Raw genomic sequence first — 20,403 nt, 5'->3', positions numbered from 1 at the left:
ACTGCTGGTTGGCTGGCTAAACTCCACTCTTACACCTGAAGTGCTAAATGAAGTTGGTGGACTGGATACGGCTAAGCAAGTTTGGGATAAGCTAGAGAGCCATTTTACACCAAAAACCCTTGCACATCAGGTGAATCCAAAAAGGCAACTTCATTCACTACAGAAAGGTAATAAAATCTCTTAAACAATTTCTGCAAGAAGCTAAGAATTTATTTGAGCAGCTTACTGCATCTGGATGCACGGTTTCAGATGATGAGAAGAAACAGGCCATTAGTAATGGTCTAAATCAATCTTATGACCCAATTGTAACATCCTTGAGCACTGATGAAAATCTGAGTATAGATAGCTTCTATACTCATTTACTAACTTTTGATATGCGGTTAGAGCAACAGTTACAGTCTTTGCAGCAACCTTTGGCTAATGTTGCTGTTGCAAGCAGCAGGCCTGATCAGAGGCGTTTTAACAATCATGGGAATCAATTTCCATACAATAATAACCAGAACAACAGGAGGAACAACAACAACAATCCAAGAAACTACAACAACACTCAGCAGCAACCAAGAGGTAATCAGGTCTGTCAGATTTGTAAGAAGAGAAATCACACGGCAAATCGTTGCTGGTTTCGATATGAGAAAAGTAGTGACAATCAACGTCAACCTGCAGCATATGTTGCTTTACCAGGTGGCCAGAATGATAATGGTTGGGTAACGGACACAGGAGCTACTCATCATCTTACTGCAGATTTGAGGAATCTCACTATACCTCATGAATATGATGGTACTGAGAAAGTACACGTTGGTAATGGTAATGCACTCAACATTTCCAATGTTGGTAATGGATCATTCCTCTATAAGTCAAGATCTTTTGTTTTAAACAACATTTTTCATGTTCCACAAATAAAAACAAACTTGCTGTCAGTTACACAATTTTGCAAAGACAATGATGTATTTTTTGAATTTCACACTTCTTACTTTGTTGTGAAGGACAAGCAAACGGGGGAAACACTGTTGCGAGGGTTGAATAAGAATGGTCTCTACATCTTCTCGGGCATAGACATGTTAGCACCCTCAATAAAGCCGCAAGCTCATGTCTGCTCTACTCTACCACTGTGGCACCAACGTCTGGGTCACCCAATGTTGCGTACGGTCTCCAAAATTTGTCATCAATCTTCAATTCCTGTCTTAAGTAATAATTTTGATTTCTGTCACTCCTGTCATGTTAGTAAAAGCAGGAAGCTGCCTTTCTCTCTTAGCAAAACTGTTTATGACAAGCCTTTAGGCTTGATAGTCTCTGATATTTGGGTTTCACCCAAGCTGTCTAGACTTGGTTATCGTTATTATGTTCTTTTTATGGATGTTTATTCTCATTTCACATGGATATATCCTCTTGTACAACGTTCTGATGCATTGAAAACATTCATTCTCTTTCGAAAGCAAATTGAAAATCTTACAGATCATAGCATTAAGGTTTTTCAATCTGATAATGCTCTAGAATACAAAAGATTCACATCTTACCTGAATGAGTCTGGAATCCAACATAGGTTTTCTTGCCTCTATACTTCGCCTCAGAATGGAATTGCAGAACGTCGCATACGTCATGTGACTGAGTCGGGTTTAGCTCTATTGTTTCATGCACACATGCCTCAGTCTTTTTGGGCTGATGCATTCTCTACATCTTGCTATCTCATTAACAGACTCCCAAAATCCAAATCTGAGAATATTACTCCTCTTGAACTCTTATTTAAAAAGCAACCAGATTACAGCTTTCTAAGAGTTTTTGGATGCTTAGCATATCCCTGCCTTCGCCAATACAATAAACATAAACTTGAGCCACGTTCACTTCCATGTGTTTTTATAGGATATAACAGTGCACACAAAGGTTACATGTGTCTGCATCGTGAAACAAATAGAATCTATATTAGTCGTCATGTTCGTTTTGAAGAGACATCATTCCCTTTCATGCCTATACCACAGCAGCTGCCGTCATCTTGTTCAGGTATAAAGCCCTCTTGTATTAGTGTACTGTTTTCTCATCCATTTAAGAAACCAAATCTCTTAGCAGCTCAAGATTCTGGTACTCATCACTCACTTGTTCACAGTGATTCACCTACTAGCCTACCAACAGTGTTGTCTACTGAAAGTGCATCTTCATCTGCTCAACAATCTCCAGTTTCTACAGCGCAGAATATGGATCCACTCAATGTTTCTCAGGCAAACTCAAGCAGTTCTTTGGAATTAAATCAGCATATACTACAAAATGTTCAGCACGAAGTTGAACATCCTATGCAGCAAGTTGCAGTCACTCATCCCATGGTTACAAGGGCTAAGGAAGGTATCTCAAAACCCATTCAAAAAATGTGTTTGACAGCTACGAAACATCCTCTTCCTGAGTCAGATTTCATGGAGCCAACTTGCTTTTCTATTGCGAACAAAGATCCACATTGGAGGAGACCTATGGATGATCAAATCAATGCTCTCATTCAAAATGGTACGTACTCGTTGGGTAAGTATGAGCCTGGCATGAATGTAGTTGGTTCAAAACGGGTATTCCTTGTTAAGCAAAACCCTGATGAGAGTATTGAAAGACGCAAAGCACGTTTGGTTGCAAAAGGCTTCAATCAACAGGCTGGTGTTGATTACGGAGAGACTTTCAGTCCTGTTGTAAAGCCATGTACTATTCGGCTTGTATTATCACTTGCTGTGATGAATCAATGGCAGCTGAAACAATTGGATGTTGAGAATGCCTTTTTACATGGCAATTTGGAAGAAGATGTCTACATGACGCAACCGCCTGAATATGTGGATCCAAATTTTCCTAATCATGTTTGTAAGTTGCACAAGTCGCTTTACGGTCTTAAGCAGGCTCCTCGTGCTTGGTTTTCGAAGCTCTCCAATCACTTGTTGCATCTTGGGTTTAAAGCATCAATTTCTGACAGTTCTTTATTTATACTGCTCTCTGACTCTTATACAATTTATGTGTTGGTATATGTTGATGATATAATAGTCACAGGTTCGAATCCACGAATGATTACCAATCTCATTACGGATCTCGGAAAAGCCTTTGCTATAAAAGACATGGGTGATTTGTCGTTCTTTTAGGGTGTTGAGGTTCTCAGGCAAGGATCAGAAATTGTTTTAACTCAGCGCAAGTATGTAACTGATCTTCTGCGTCGAACAAGGGTGGATGGTGTTAAACCAGTGACGACACCTTTAGCCTCAAATGTCAAGATTCATAAAGTTGGCTCAGAAAAGTTTGCAGATCCAACTTTGTATCGCAGTGTTGTTGGTGCACTTTAATGTTTGCATCTGACACGGCCTGACATTTCAGTGGCAGTTAATAAAGTGTGTCAATATATGCATGAGCCGTTTGTGGAGCATTGGGAGCTAGTGAAAAGGATCATCCGTTATCTGAAACTGCTATTTACTTTGGTTTACATCTGAGATCATCCAAGGACTTCTCTTTACATGCTTATTCTGATGCGGACTGGGCAGGCAGTTTAGATGACAAAAGGTATACAAGTGGGTATTGTGTATACTTTGGTGGGAATTTAATCTCATGGAGTGCCAAAAAGCAGAAGACTGTCTCTAGGTCGAGCACGGAGGCTGAGTATAGGGGTGTTGTAATTGCAACCTCTGAAATTATTTGGATTCAGTCATTACTTAAGGAACTAGGTATTTTTGCATCATCTCCAACATTGTGGTGTGATAATCTTGGTGCGACGTATCTCACTGCAAATCCTGTCTTTCATGCACGAGCTAAGCACATAGAGATCGACTATCATTTTGTGCGGGATAGTGATGAGTGCCAAATATTGTATATATTTATCCCTTTTTGTTGGCATTTAACTCATCTTTTATGCATTAATTCTACATTTTATCCCATATTCTGTATTTTCATTGTTTTCAAGAATAAATATTTTATTAATTAATTTTGCATTTTTAGGTAATAAATAAAGTCTGGATGACTTGCGGAGCAAAAAGAGCAGAAAAGTAGTGAAAAGCCGGGAGAAATCACGCAAGGAAGCCGCGAAGAATGGTGCGCACAACCTCATTTTCTACACACAAAAACGCCTCCGTTCTCAGCCATCAGATCAGTTCTCAGAAGCATCCGATGGTCGCTCCTTCATAAAGCATCAAAATCTGAAGTCTCTGACAAGCACCACAGCGCTGAAATTCCAAGCCTTCAGATTAGATGGTAGTTGAATCCAACGGTTGCTCCCTTGCCGTTCATCAAAGTTTGATATCTCCGCCTTACACTACAGCACCTAACCTAATCTAGCACCGTTCGTTTCGTTGTATCCCTTCATCCGACGGTCGCTCCTCGCTTTCCTCCGCATCACCATACGATCTACCTACCAGCTCCACATCCCACGGCTCATCCTCGCTGTTCATCCAATTTGCTACAACCGCCCAACACCCGAGCAACCTAACCCTATACCCATCGCCAAACACTCCCCTCCTTCTTTCCATCGACTTCTTTCTCCCTCACCCTCTACAACCACCATCACCCTGCCACAACCACCATCACCCTGCCACAACCACCTCGAGCTCACACACTGCCACCCTATCATCCTACACGTGATTGATAGCTTCCCCCATCCTTCTAGCCCTTTATCCCATCAACTTATTACCTAACCTAAACCCTAGGTTATGGGTTGATGGATTAACGTGTGCTAGAGAGAAATTGAAGGCATAGAGAGGTAGAGGAGGACAAATAGAAGAATGGGTCGAGTTTAATTTGATGTTGCTACATCAAATTAGGTAAAAAAAATCAAACCCTAGTCTACTGTTAATTTGGGAATTTTTTTTGGTAGAACCCTAATTGTGTCTGTGGGTATAAATAGCCTTGTGGGTGTTGTTGTAAAACTTTATGCTGGACTAGCCAGTGTCCAGGACTTTCAAGTTCTGTTAATTTTCAATTTCAGCTCAAATTCATTTCTGTTCATGTGTGTTAGTTTTAATTTCATTTATTTTCATATCCTGTTTAAGTTCCTGTTAATGTGCTTGGTTTCATATCCTGTTAATTTGTTATGTTCCTGTTGATGTTTGTGTAATGTTAATGTTTAGTTCACTGCTGTTAGTTTGATGGAATGCTAGGCTAGTTACCTTTGAAGCATTGAGCTGATTGAGTAATGGAAGAAATCAGTGCTCATAGCAAGCTGATTATCTTGCCATTCCATTTGTATGCTTAGGATGCAATGTGTTGATTGAGCATTGGGAGAAATTAGTGCTCATAGCAAGCTAATTCTCTTCCCATTCTTTTTGTATGCCTGTATTCTTGCCTTAGACTTGCTCTGTTAGTTTCACTATCATCCTTGCCCTTGGCCTTAGGCCTTGGTTCATCTTGCACTGTTTTCTGCTTGTAGTTGCTGTGTTCTTTCCCTTTGCTATATTGCCTTGTTTTGCTTGTTGAGTCATTGTCTTGTTAAATTTTCTTCATTGTCTTTGCTTCTTATTGCATTGTCTTTGCTTCACTGCCATCTTTGCTTCCACTGCCCTGCAGTACTGCTGCTGCTGCTGTTGCTGCTTTCCTTTGCATTGCTGCATTGCCTCCCTTCCACTGCTGCTGCTGCTGCAACTGAGCTTGGCTCAAAGCAACCTCAAAAGCCCAAGCTCAGTTCTAAGCCCACTGTCCATTGTTTGTACAAACTGAAGCCCATTTCATTAAGGCCCAGCCACAGTTTAGGTTAAGGCTCAAAGCCCAATTCAATCAAATGTGGGCTTAACCCAAAAGCCTGAACTCAATCAAAGGCCCAAAGCCTAGTGCACTTCAAGACCAACTGAGCCCAAACTCAGTTCATTTCATTGTTAAAAACAAACCCATTAGACCCAATTTACTCAAAGGAGAATCAAAGCCCAACAATAGTAATTTAGAGCCCAAATAGCTAAAACACTACAAAACACTCCCGATCTCTGTGGATCGACCCGTACTTGCACGAGCTACAACCGACGACCGTGCACTTGCGGTATTACTGTAGGCCCGCGTTTTTATTACGCTTAATTTTATACACATCTCCGGGCCCACCAAGTTTTTGGCGCCGTTGCCGGGGACCATTTTGCACTTAAATATAATATCTTTGGGGCCTACCAAGTTTTTGGCGCCGCTGCCGGGGATTGGTGCTGTGTTTTTCTTGTTGTTTTATTAGCTATTTTTGCATTTTACTACATAGCATTTGCATCTGCATCTGCTTCACTTCATTTGCTGTTGGACCTGCTGTTCTGAACCTGTTTTTCCTCTGCTGGGACGCCATCAAGAAAAAAACCAAAGCCCAACTGGGTTTTTGCAACAATATCAGAGCAGCTGGGCTGTGCTTAAAAGGTAACCCATTTAAGAGAACCCGAATTGTGGGCTTCCAATTTTTTAATTGTGGGCATGTAATATTAAAGCCAATTTTTGGGCTTCTCTTATTTTCTGTTGGGTTTGTAATAATTTATTTGTGGGCTTGTTTGTTTTATTTGTGGGCTTATTTGTTTAATCTGTGGGCTTGTTTAAATTCTTTCATTGGACTTGTATTTTGGACTCTGGGTTTAAACCCAGCTGAGCTTGTAACCGATTGTGGGCTTGTTTCCACTAAAGAGTGGACCTCGAAACCAAAGTTTTAAAACAAACGTCGGGCCTTAACCAACTGGGCCAAATTAAACTTTCAAAGTTAAAACTTAGTGTTTCGTGGGCCGCAGCCTTCCTCCCATTCCATTAGAGGACCAACAGTGGGCGTGCTCCCATTTCAAAAACCAAATTTTATTTTCTTTTTTTTTTAAAAAAAAAAAAAAAAAAAAATTGCTCCTTATTTCAAAAAAAAAAAAAAAAAAAAAATTTACTTGCTCCCAAATTCTAAAACCAAATTTCTACTTTGCTCCCGTTTTTAAACCAAATTTTCTTTTTCAAATATATCCCATCAAAACCAAAATTTTCCCAACAAAACCAAATTTTTCCAAAAAGTCCAATCCCATTAAAAAACCAAATTTTTGAAAACCCATTAAAACCAAATAGTGGGCTTTGTGTCTTTTCAAAATGGGCCAACCTCATGCTCTCCATGAATACATGTATCCGTCAATAAAAATTCCATTATCATGTATTGTATTACCTCAAACCAATAACCCTTTTAAAATAAATGCAAGCATGATACAAATACTTCCTATATTTCGAGGGTTCGATTCTGAGAACCCCTATACTCATGTAAGAGAGTTTGAACAAATTTGTCGGACTATGCAACCTGATCATATGTCCGAAGACTCTCTGAAATTGCGTTTGTTTACATTTTCTTTAAAGGAAAGGGCCAAAACATGGTTTTACGGTTTGAGACCACAATCAATCAACACTTGGGACCAACTCACAGATCTATTTTTCAAAAAATTCTTTCCACATCATAGGACCATCGCTATTCGTCAAAGTATCAATTGTTTTGTCCAATTGGATGAGGAAACTGTTTTTCACTATTTTGAACGTTTTAATGATTTGTTGAGTGAATGTCCGCACCATGGAATTGAGAAGTGGAGACTTGTCGTCATCCTCTATGAGGGACTAGACTTTAAATCTCGAACCATGGTTGAGTCTATGTGTAATGGTGAGTTTATTGATAAATCTGTGGATGATGCATGGAATTTTTTAGCCGAGATTGCAGAGAAAACCCATCAATGGGAATCCGTTAGGGAAACATGAACAACACCACATGATATGAATCATCCCCATGAATTAGAGTTTTATTCTTGTAATAGCTCCGACCTTAGGATTGAAAATTATCCTAGATTGCAAAATCCCTATCATGATGATGATGATGATTATGATGTTATGTTAGAAGAACATGTCTATACTGAAAATGTTATGGGACCTTTGGGTTCAAATACATTAGGCTTCTCTGCCCCGACCTTAATGCATGATATTTCTTCTAGTATTCCATGTGATGTTTCCCCTGATGTGCCGATACATGAGAATAAATCTGTTGATGATGTTGATAATTCTGATTGTAATCTTGCCAATTTGATTGATGATTGTGAGCATGATGTGACATGTGTAGATGAGTTAGAAGATTTTGATTTGATTGATAATGATATGCCTATTCTCCTACATGAGTCACAATCTGATGGCCTTCCACCCAACCTAGATTTGGTTTGTAACAAAAATTTTAAACCAACTTTTCTGAAGATTCCCAATCTAGGATTGGAACTGTGTGCCTCCAAAGTCCTCTTGGACTATTTTGCTTCAAAATATAACACTTTTAAAGAGCCACAGTTGGAATGCATTTCTTTGCCCGTCCCTAGCACAGTCCATTTTGAGCTAGACCTTGTACATGATGAACCCCCGAAACTGCGCGATTTTGTTTTCAAAATTATATCTTCTGTAAAATCCAGGTTTGGGGGTAGCTCATTTTGTTTCACAGTTTCACTTGCGTTTCTATCATATTATTATTGTGTGAAGCTGTTGAAACCTTTACACTTTGTCTTTTGGGTTGATCCTCAACTCTTTAGATTGTTAGTGTATGGTGAATTTTTTGTATATAATCTAGTAGATAAAATTTCTTAAAAAACCCTTTTGTTCCTTTTGTATATATTTTGCTAATCCAATATGATCTCGGCTGAAATATGTTGGATATTTTTGCCTTGAATAACGGAGTTTTAATTCTGCTTTCGCCGAAATCGGGTATTCTCTCTCCTTTTACTCTACTCAGCATGTCCCTTTCCATATGTTGCATTTTAATCCTTTCCATATTTTGAAACATTGAGGACAATGTTTAGTTTAGGTTTGGGGGTATAGAGTAGATGCCACGATAATATGCTATAATTGAAAACGAACTCCTTCTTCTTTTTGAAAAAATTGAAAAATTCCAAAAAAATTGAAAAATCAAAATTCAAAAAAATTAAAAAATTGAAAAAAATCATAAAAATGGAGCTCATTTACCTTGAAATGTTGACTCTTGTGCAAATATGTAATTATTAGGAGTCTTAGTCTAGATATTTAGGCACCCTGATTCTAGCACAATTCACATTGTGATAAGAAATTTGCACGCGCACGATCTACCAATACATGTATGGCCTCGATCTTCAAGGTGTTTGATAGGAAGTTACGATTGCCAATCACTTTAGAATACTGAACGAAACTTGACTAGCTTGTTCTTTGGTTGGTTGGGATAGAAGGTGGAGGTTACATTAAGAAAGACAACCATCGAATTTAACTGGGTGCATCAAAAAGGGCTACCTCTTGCAAAGTGTCATGTAATCTTTTGTTTCCTTTTGTATATGTATCAAAAGTTTTCCGAATCAAAAAAAAAAAATGTCAAAAAAAAAAAAAAAAAAAAAATCAAATCAGAAAAATACAAAAAAAATCAAGTATTTATCAATTCCATCATCTCTTGTTCCAAAAATAAAAAGAGAATAGTCAATGTAAATAAGAGTCATGTAAAGAGTCATTTTGTTGTTTTTTGTAATAAGCAAGGAGGGTGTATGCCATTGATGTACAACGCGAGTAATTGTGAAATACCTCCAACTCATTCACAATTCTCGTAAAGTCCGGACAGCTAGCTAGATTTCGACCTCAGTTCTTAGCCTGAGAAACTATCTCTTGGTGATTAGTAGTCATAACTTCAAATCTTTCTTTACACATGTGTAGATACACTTTACACTCTTATCACATGTCTTTTTTTGTTATCAGTGCTAGGATTGTGCCTTTGATAGCTAGATTGACATCTCCATTTTGCTGTGAGCTTAAACTGTTTTGCACATGTCACATTTGATGGAATCTGAGCTTATATTTTGACCTAGAACTTTGTAGGTACGTTCCAAGCAAACCTTCACGAGACTTCAACTCGTCCACTAGGGACACTTAGTGGTTTAAAAGGCTTAGTGCATACGCTAAATGCATTCGAGAGACCAGCGACAGTGGTATAGTTAGGATTTCCTTAGTTTTGTTTTACTTGAGGACAAGTAAAATTCAGGTTTGGGGGTATTTGATGAGTGCCAAATATTGTATATATTTATCCCTTTTTGTTGGCATTTAACTCATCTTTTATGCATTAATTCTACATTTTATCCCATATTCTGTATTTTCATTGTTTTCAAGAATAAATATTTTTATTAATTAATTTTGCATTTTTAGGTAATAAATAAAGTCTGGATGACTTGCGGAGCAAAAAGAGCAGAAAAGTAGTGAAAAGCCGGGAGAAATCACGCAAGGAAGCCGCGAAGAATGGTGCGCACAACCTCATTTTCTACACACAAAAACGCCTCCGTTCTCAGCCATCAGATCAGTTCTCAGAAGCATCCGATGGTCGCTCCTTCATAAAACATCAAAATCTGAAGTCTCTGACAAGCACCACAGCGCTGAAATTCCAAGCCTTCAGATTAGATGGTAGTTGAATCCAACGGTTGCTCCCTTGCCGTTCATCAAAGTTTGATATCTCCGCCTTACACTACAGCACCTAACCTAATCTAGCACCGTTCGTTTCGTTGTATCCCTTCATCCGACGGTCGCTCCTCGCTTGCCTCCGCATCACCATACGATCTACCTACCAGCTCCACATCCCACGGCTCATCCTCGCTGTTCATCCAATTTGCTACAACCGCCCAACACCCGAGCAACCTAACCCTATACCCATCGCCAAACACTCCCCTCCTTCTTTCCATCGACTTCTTTCTCCCTCACCCTCTGCAACCACCATCACCCTGCCACAACCACCATCACCCTGCCACAACCACCTCGAGCTCACACACTGCCACCCTATCGTCCTACACGTGATTGATAGCTTCCCCCATCCTTCTAGCCCTTTATCCCATCAACTTATTACCTAACCTAAACCCTAGGTTATGGGTTGATGGATTAACGTGTGCTAGAGAGAAATTGAAGGCATGGAGAGGTAGAGGAGGACAAATAGAAGAATGGGTCGAGTTTAATTTGATGTTGCTACATCAAATTAGGTAAAAAAAATCAAACCCTAGTCTACTGTTAATTTGGGAATTTTTTTTGGTAGAACCCTAATTGTGTCTGTGGGTATAAATAGCCTTGTGGGTGTTGTTGTAAAACTTTATGCTGGACTAGCCAGTGTCCAGGACTTTCAAGTTCTGTTAATTTTCAATTTCAGCTCAAATTCATTTCTGTTCATGTGTGTTAGTTTTAATTTCATTTATTTTCATATCCTGTTTAAGTTCCTGTTAATGTGCTTGGTTTCATATCCTGTTAATTTGTTATGTTCCTGTTGATGTTTGTGTAATGTTAATGTTTAGTTCATTGCTGTTAGTTTGATGGAATGCTAGGCTAGTTACCTTTGAAGCATTGAACTGATTGAGTAATGGAAGAAATCAGTGCTCATAGCAAGCTGATTATCTTGCCATTCCATTTGTATGCTTAGGATGCAATGTGTTGATTGAGCATTGGGAGAAATTAGTGCTCATAGCAAGCTAATTCTCTTCCCATTCTTTTTGTATGCCTGTATTCTTGCCTTAGCCTTGCTCTGTTAGTTTCACTATCATCCTTGCCCTTGGCCTTAGGCCTTGGTTCATCTTGCACTGTTTTCTGCTTGTAGTTGCTGTGTTCTTTCCCTTTGCTATATTGCCTTGTTTTGCTTGTTGAGTCATTGTCTTGTTAAATTTTCTTCATTGTCTTTGCTTCTTATTGCATTGTCTTTGCTTCACTGCCATCTTTGCTTCCACTGCCCTGCAATACTGCTGCTGCTGCTGCATTCACTGCCTTGTGCTGCTGTTGTTGCTGCTTTCCTTTGCATTGCTGCATTGCCTCCCTTCCACTGCTGCTGCTGCTGCTGCAACTGAGCTTGGCTCACAGCAACCTCAAAAGCCCAAGCTCAGTTCTAAGCCCACTGTCCATTGTTTGTACAAACTGAAGCCCATTTCATTAAGGCCCAGCCACAGTTTAGGTTAAGGCTCAAAGCCCAATTCAATCAAATGTGGGCTTAACCCAAAAGCCTGAACTCAATCAAAGGCCCAAAGCCTAGTGCACTTCAAGACCAACTGAGCCCAAACTCAGTTCATTTCATTGTTAAAAACAAACCCATTAGACCCAATTTACTCAAAGGAGAATCAAAGCCCAACAATAGTAATTTAGAGCCCAAATAGCTAAAACACTACAAAACACTCCCGATCTCTGTGGATCGACCCGTACTTGCACGAGCTACAACCGACGACCGTGCACTTGCGGTATTACTGTAGGCCCGCGTTTTTATTACGCTTAATTTTATACACATCTCCGGGCCCACCAAGTTTTTGGCGCCGTTGCCGGGGACCATTTTGCACTTAAATATAATATCTTTGGGGCCTACCAGATAGGGTCGCTGACAAACAGTTACAGGTGCGGTTCATATGTTCTAAAGACCAACTGGCTGATATATTTACTAAGGGGCTCTCTTCTCCTAGGTTTCAGTACATACGAGACAAGTTGCACATTCGTCCACTCAAGTACAACTTGAGGGGAGGTGTTAAGCGTACATCATAGAGTCTTCCTCAAGACTCTCTGTTCAGTTAGTCAGTCAGTCTGCACTAGACTATAGGCTAGTTAATCGTTCTCTTTTGGTTAGCTATAAACTCGTTCTCAATATCTGTAACAATATTTGGCTTTATCAATAACTCTGTAACTATTTTTCAGAGTATAAATAAGAGTTTAATCTCCATAAGATTTCTGTGGAAGATATTCACCAAGAATAGTGTTCTAAGTGTGTCATCTTCCAAATGTTGGAACAGAATTGTACAATCCGACAATATCAGGCTTGCACGTACATATTATGTGCAAAACAGCAAATGCTACAATTTTTCGCTAATGTAAGGGGAAGTTTAAAGATAGTAACAAGAGAGGATCAATCTTATATGTTATAACCAGGAACAACCAACAGACACGGGCGATATCTTCGGAACCGCACCATTTCCTGTAGAGTTTATATACTGAATTCTGATAAACATTTCTTCTGATGGCTTCTTTCCATTTTCGCTCCATCAGTTTACCTAAAAATTCTGATCCTCTCACTCTTGCAGTGGAGGAACAATTGTGCCGAATTAAAGCTACTGAGCAAACATCTTCATCAATATTGTCTTAAAAAGTTATATGGCTGAGAAAAAATATTCAATAGAATCTCTTATTATCGCATAATTGACAGTAAAATGTATCATGGTGCATTTGACTATGAGGGTCTTAAGATTCTAATTGCATAGGGGAACAAAATAGTCATATCCACCAATGCAAATACATGCTTATAAAACCTAAACTATACAAGCACATAACAACAAGGCTGTCATATTGCATACGTATATCCATATCATGGAAATCCTACTGTTGAATCTTCATTCGGAAGATTAAACACTTGGCCATTTCGGCACTCTCTTGTTTTTAGTAAGAACTAACCACTAAGAAAGACGCATTCTCTTGTATTTCATATTCGGACTCTTCAGCTTCACTGGATCCTTTCTCTTAGGCTTCTTCTGTTTCAATTGATCCTCTAATTGTCCTTTTCTCAGGTATGAGTCAACTGAAACTAAGCTTTCAAAATAATTTGATTCCTCTTTAATGCAACTTACATCACCACTGATATCTCGCTCAACAACGCTTCCATCTTTTGGGTCACATAAAACCATCTTACCCAGACTCATAAATAGAACCTCACCATTCGTAAAAGACCTTATATACCTCAAACAGTAGGAATACTTAGTTAATATCTCATGGGTAATACTATCTATTGGCCGTTCAATTTCTTCGAATCTCTCGTAGCTAATATTTAAAGAAACTATGAGCCTGCGTTGCGTTGTTGTGTCTGAAGCTAACCAATGGAAACGTCCGTTGACAAGTAACCCAATGGTCCGATTATATTCAAAACGGTAAGGAATAGTTAGAACGCTTTTCCAATAATCGGATCGTAATGTATAAAATTGTACGAAAGTACTGGTTCCATAATCTACACCAATTACCAATTTGTAATCATCATTCTTGTTATCATAACCAAAAGCACACATGTGATAAGAAAAGGGATATGATGGTTTGCTGGTTATCTTCTTGTATTCGTGAGTGGCTGGGTTCCAAAGAAGAATAACTCAGAGTGTTGGCCTTCGAAAAACACAAGATAAACTAGATTATTACAAGCCCAAAATTGGTTAAAAAGACCAAAATCAATAATTTCTGGGTGAAAAGGACACTTAGATTTAGATACTGTTTAAATGGCCAAAATTTTAAAAATGGCCAGGATGTAACCAGTTTCATCGTTCCCATTTTTAAATATTTTTTCTTATTTTTAATTTACACAGGATGCATCCAGTTTCATCCTTGCTATGTTTTAAATTTAAGCCAGGATGAATCCAGTTTCATCCTTGCTATTTTTTTTTTGTCTATTTCACCCGAACTATTTTTTACTCGTCCATTTGAACCGTGATTAAATTTTTTTTGGACAAATGACCCATTTTCCGTATTACAAGGACCTAATAATGTAACATTATACCATGATGATTTATAAGGTAAGACACTTCGGATACAGTAAATTCATTCTTCTTCCACAGAGATAGTTCTAATCAATCATAACTTATAGAGTAGATTGTGCCTCTGCCACCATAACCCGGTACCATGAGATTACCAAAGATATTTCTATGAGGAGTAAAATCAAGATGCATTCTAGCAAAATCCGGATCAGAAATTAATGAACACCAAGTCTTGCAAACACACTTGCATACGAGTGTTGATTTCACTGGTAGTCTTAACAATATTTGGAGGCAAAGATCTTCTGGAATGCTTGACATCATATGATGCGATGAGTATGACAGAAGAAATATGATACGAGAGTTGGGCTTGATGGTTTGATATTTAGAGGTTAAAATTATAAGTTAAAATAATATAGAACGATAGAGGAAGAATGCAGTACGTAGATTGTTAGAGGTGCGAAGAAGAGAAGAAAAGGGATAAAAGGAAATAATTAAGCAAAAGAATGAATATATAAAGAGATTTCATGTTAAACGAATGATAGGTATGCAACACTATCTCGTTGCAACATATTACTGCTGAGTCTGAGAGTAAATGTTTTGTTCGCAAGTCCGGCAGGTGGGTAAACTATCCGCATTTTGGTGTTATCTTTTTTCATTACTGCCAAATGCATCAGAGCTAATATCCTGTTAATGTTGTTCGTAGAATGTTATTTTAATTGCGCACTATACTCTGACACTGAATTCGTTATGGGTAACCATCTCGGTTTGGATATCAACTGGTATCACCAATATAATTACTAACAAAAAAAAAGAATGACAGAATACACTTCAAATCACTAACAGTCTATGCTGCTGAATCTAAGAATAGCAAAGAAATTGAAATTATGAACAAGTAGTCAAAGACCAACTTAAAAATGTAATGTATTTCGGAAGGTCTTTAATATCATCAACATATTCAGGCCAAACTAATCGATGAAATCAGAAAAATGTCTGACGGTTCCGATGATGATATTAAAGAAGAAGATTTGAAGAAGCTTCCCTACCAAAAAGCTGTCATTCTGGAAGGTCTAAGATGGCATCCACCTGGACATCTCGTCCTTAGTAATGATGTTCAAACCTGAGAGATTTTTGAGTCAATAAGATGGCAGTTTAAACGAACAAGTGGCAGAACTAACCGGCAGCAAAGAGATCAAAATGATACCATTTGGAGTCTCAATTGTTCATAATCATGTAATCACACTCTCATCATTTTTTATTTTTTATGATCAGCAAAACTATAGGAGATATTTTTTTTTTGATCAGCAAAACTATAGGAGATATATAAATGAAAAAAAAAACACTCTTATCATTCTGTGCAATGCATCTTTTTCAAATACGTAAGAAATTACCTCCTGCTCGTGTTTCTTTCCTGAATAAAAATAGAGATCTTCAAAAAAAGAGTCAATAAAAAACATCATGATTAATGTAACTTACTATTCTTTTGAGAGGACAAACTATCATGCTGTTTCTTGATTCAGGGTTCTGAGCACCTCTTCCACCGCATTCCCATATAAAACCACTTCTCAGTCTGCAATCCATTTGTTTTAATTTTTGACCCTGAATGATTTAAACAGAAAACAGCATCAGCACTTAAAGAACAAGAAAAATATAACAACAAAGCACAAACTTAAAATTATAGGGGGAGATCAAACCCACAAAAAGATGTCTGAAATGAAAAAACACTTCAAGAAAGATAGTGAGACACAGACCATCTTCTTCTTCTTCTTCTTCGAAAGCCTAATCTGATAAGTCCTGGAGTAAGGAGAGAATTTGATGGTGAATATATTGAATATCATGAGTGATGTTATATAGAGAAATTAAGAAGAGGTCAATAATAAGTTCACAGAGAGCAGGTCGGAAATGCATCATGCATGACTTACCTATAAAAATAAAAAGATGCATCATACAGAGAGTCGGGGGTTAGGTGCATTTTTACAGTTGATGATAGACAGAAACTCTAGTTTCATTGCAGTAAAAAAGTGGTGCAAAAGTGAGAAGATAAATGATACCTAAAATTTTAAAATTGTGTTATGGAGATGTGTTGTTAATCCCCTAGATGTATCAACTCTCTTCTTTGAACATGTGTTGTTATGAAACCTGTCTCTCTCATTCGACGCATCACAAGCTTGGAAATGATCTAACTACTATTCTAGTACTTAGTTAAGTCATGAACGTGTTACTCAACTCTATTTGTACACCTCTTTAAAATCATTCGTCGAATTCAAAATATTCACCATGATTGAATCACTTTATAGAGTTCCCCTCTAGAATTTGTTTATATCACACATGCTTTAACTTAGGCTTTAGGAGAAGAAGAAAAAGGTCCATCTCACTTTATTTTCTTGTGGTGTCTTATTTAGTCTAATGTGTTCCTCTGTACTCACAAGTAGTAATTTTCTTGCTCTTCTTTTGATGGTTGTTTTGTCTTCCACTTGAATCATGCGGGGTAACAAATTAAAGCTAATGGGTTATAGATTGGAAAGTGGTTATGTGTGGGAATGTGGTCCATGTTCACATCTCCCTAGCAATTAACCTTTTGCATCACTTCGCATAGTGCTAGGGCCAAGAGGTACTTCGCAATGAATTCATGGCCATCAACGTAGCTTTCGTATAAGTAAGCAAAGGACAAAGAGATTTATTCTGATTACGTAAGTACGTCCACTGCACTGATGGGTGCATTTATTTATTTGGAAACGAGAAGGAAAAACCACTCGTGTGATCCACAGAACCAATGTCTCTGTCTGGATTACGAAATCTTGGGCCATCCGCAGTGAACTGGCCTGCATGGCCATCAACGTGGCTTTCATAAGCAAACGACTAGCTACTTCGCATGCAAGTTGGTGATGCGTCAAATCATGACTATCTAACCATAGTAGAGAGTGAGTGACGCATAGAGAGTCGTCATGCCACATCCAAGTCTCTCCGTCTAATGCCAAATGATCTAACTCAACAAGTGAAATACGAACTCTGGGGCCATGAGGCTCCAAAACCTACGTAATGAACAGCCCTGCATGGTCATCAATGTGGCTTTCGTAAGCAAATGACTAGCTCTCGTTCGCAAGTTAGTAATGCGCCATACATATTTAATGATGCATGAATTTTATCATTTCCCTAGCTCTAAGAATAATGTAGCGTTTTGAAGTTGGTGATGCCTTAAATCATATATCTAATAGTAGAGTACTTACCTCAGTGGTCCATTAGTGGTCACTCCGTCTCTTAGTTCTTTTTTGGCTTTTGCACAGTGACACATGGGGCCAGCCGTGAAAGCATGCAAGCATATGCATCTGTTTGGATATATGGATTGGTGATTATTAAGATGTGTGATATATGGGTTACGACCCATATAGTCAGTCCATTCATTAAAGACCCATAGAGGTCGGTCTTAGGAAACCCAATAGGTTTCCAAGTCTTGAGTTCCAAGTATTATTCTTGTATAAATATGAGTTTAATGAATGAGAAAACGAGGCAAATTATTATACTAGTTTCTTAACATGGTATCAGAGCCAGGTCTGATTAGGTGAGGTTTGGGAGAAATTAATTATCAAACCAATTGTCTACGGAAAAAAACAGTTTGTGTGAATAAAAGAATAACTTAATCAATTTTGGTGGAGAGTTCCCGGCTATAGAAGAACTATGAGAGGAAATTAATTGTTCTTGGAAAATTAGAGCAGGCGTGAATCAAAGTAAGAGGCGCTAGTCTTTCCTTCGGTTTTTTTGTCCTTTAGTCAAACTCTTTTGTTAAGCTGCTCAAATTCTTTGTTAAGCTGCTCACCTTTGGGAGTTTAAAATCTTTATGCTTCTCCAATAATTGGTCCACTGTTTAGCGAGCGAGATACAAGAAGGCGAAGAGTCCATTGTAATCCAGAGATTATTGATCGGGTTTCTCAACATACTGACGAAAGTCCTTTGCCCTGTAAGCTATTATTCTATATTAATTAATACAATGGTTAATCTTTAAAAAAAAAAACAGGAAACTTTAAAACCTTAGATGATACAGAAATATCTAAAGGAAAGCAAGGTGGTGACGTATGTGCACACAATCTACATGTGTGGGCAGCAAATCAGCAAAGTGGCATGTCTTCCGCGGATGGATCCCGTCTGGTGGGAGTTACAGCAGCACAGGTGCAGCAGGTCCTTGAGTTTTTGAATTCAAGAAAGTCCAATACACATCTACAAGGTAAGAAGAATAAAACACCATGGATCGTTGACACAGGGGCAACCAATCATGTCACATGTAAAAAGGATGACATGATAAACGTGAGAAACATTAGGGCATGTTCGGTTGGACTGCCGGATGGAAAATCTGCGCATTCTGAGAAAATATGAACTATTATTCTTCCTGGTGGTTTGAGGCTTGATAACGTGCTTTATGTACCTCAAATAACTTGTAACTTGATCTCGGTTACACAACTTATTGATGAGATGAGATGTAGTATTCAATGTACTAACAATTTATTTCTTATACAGGACCAGCTGATGAGGAAGATGATTGGAGTGGCTGAGAGGCAAGGTGGACTATATATTTTCTGTGGTGTGCCTCATGTTGAAGTTATGGCGGTTGGTGAAACTACATATGAGCTATGGCATCAACGTATGGGACATCCTTCAGAAAAAGTCTTGCAAAAGCTACAAGGTGTGAGTAGCTTAATAAAAAAGAATAATGATGCGTGTGATATATGTCCACGAGCGAAACATAGTAGAAGTATTTTTGCTAATAGTTTGAGTAAACCTAGTTGTGTGTTTGAGTTAGTTCATATTGATTTATGGGGTCCCTATAAGATATGTTCGTCTTGTGGAGCTCAATATTTTCTGACAATAGTAGATGATTTTTCAAGAGGTGTATAGATTTATTTAATTTGAATCAAAACTGAGGTTGAATCAATATTTCGTAATTTTGTTGCTCTAGTGAAATGCCAGTTCAACAAAGAAATCAAATGTGTTAGAAGTGATAATGGAACTGAATTTAATGCATTGCGTGGCTATTTTAAGACTAATGGGATAGTCTTTGAGACATCGTGTGTAGGTACACCTCAACAGAATGGAAGAGTTGAGAGAAAACACCAACATATAATGAATGTGGCAAGAGCTTTGAGATTTCAAGCAAGTTTGCCAATACGGTTTTGGGGAGAATGTGCATTGACTGTAGCATACCTGATTAATCGTACGCCTACACCAGTTCTACAAAACAAAACTCCATATGAAATTCTGTTTGGTTGTTTATGCTATGTTCATAATCAGAATAGTAAAGGTGATAAGTTCGCAAGTCGAGGTAGGAAGTGTGTATTTCTTTGTTATCCTTTTGGTAAGAAGGCGTTGCAAGCATATGATTTAGACACAAAACAGTTTTTGGTGTCTAGAGATGTGGAATTTTATGAGCATCAGTTTCCATATCAACTCAGTAATGTTCAATCCAGTAATATTGAACCCAATAATATTCAGCCCAGTAATGATATGTGTTGGAGTGATGATGAAGAAAGGGAAGGAGAAGAAGTAGTAGCAAGGAATGATGAGTTACTAGATGATACGGCTGGTGTGATTGAAGAAGTACATGACGTCACTCAAGAACAGCCGACAGATCATGTGTCTGTTGGTAATGAAGTCACGGCTGACAATAGTTGAGAAAGTGAGATGGGTAATGGAAAACGTCAGAAAATTCCTTCGAGCAGGCTCAAGGGTCTTGTGAGGCACACAGTAAGAGAAAATAGTCCACCCCACGCTCAATCTACATAATCGTCATCCTCAGGTATGCCTTATCCTTTGACATATTATGTTAATTATGATAGATTTTCTACAGTACATAGAAATTATCTTGCAGCTATAACTGGGAAGTCTGAGCCTAAAAGTTTCAGAGAAGCAATGAAGCATCCAGGATGGAGGAAAGCAATGGCAGAATAAATAAGAGCTCTGGAAGAACAGGGAACATGGGAACTGACGGAATTACCGGCGGGAAAGAAAACACTGGGAAGTA

Source organism: Papaver somniferum, unplaced genomic scaffold (genome assembly GCF_003573695.1).
Source record: "Papaver somniferum cultivar HN1 unplaced genomic scaffold, ASM357369v1 unplaced-scaffold_158, whole genome shotgun sequence".
In the NCBI taxonomy this organism is placed as follows: domain Eukaryota; kingdom Viridiplantae; phylum Streptophyta; class Magnoliopsida; order Ranunculales; family Papaveraceae; genus Papaver; species Papaver somniferum.
This window is presented reverse-complemented; position numbering follows the sequence as displayed.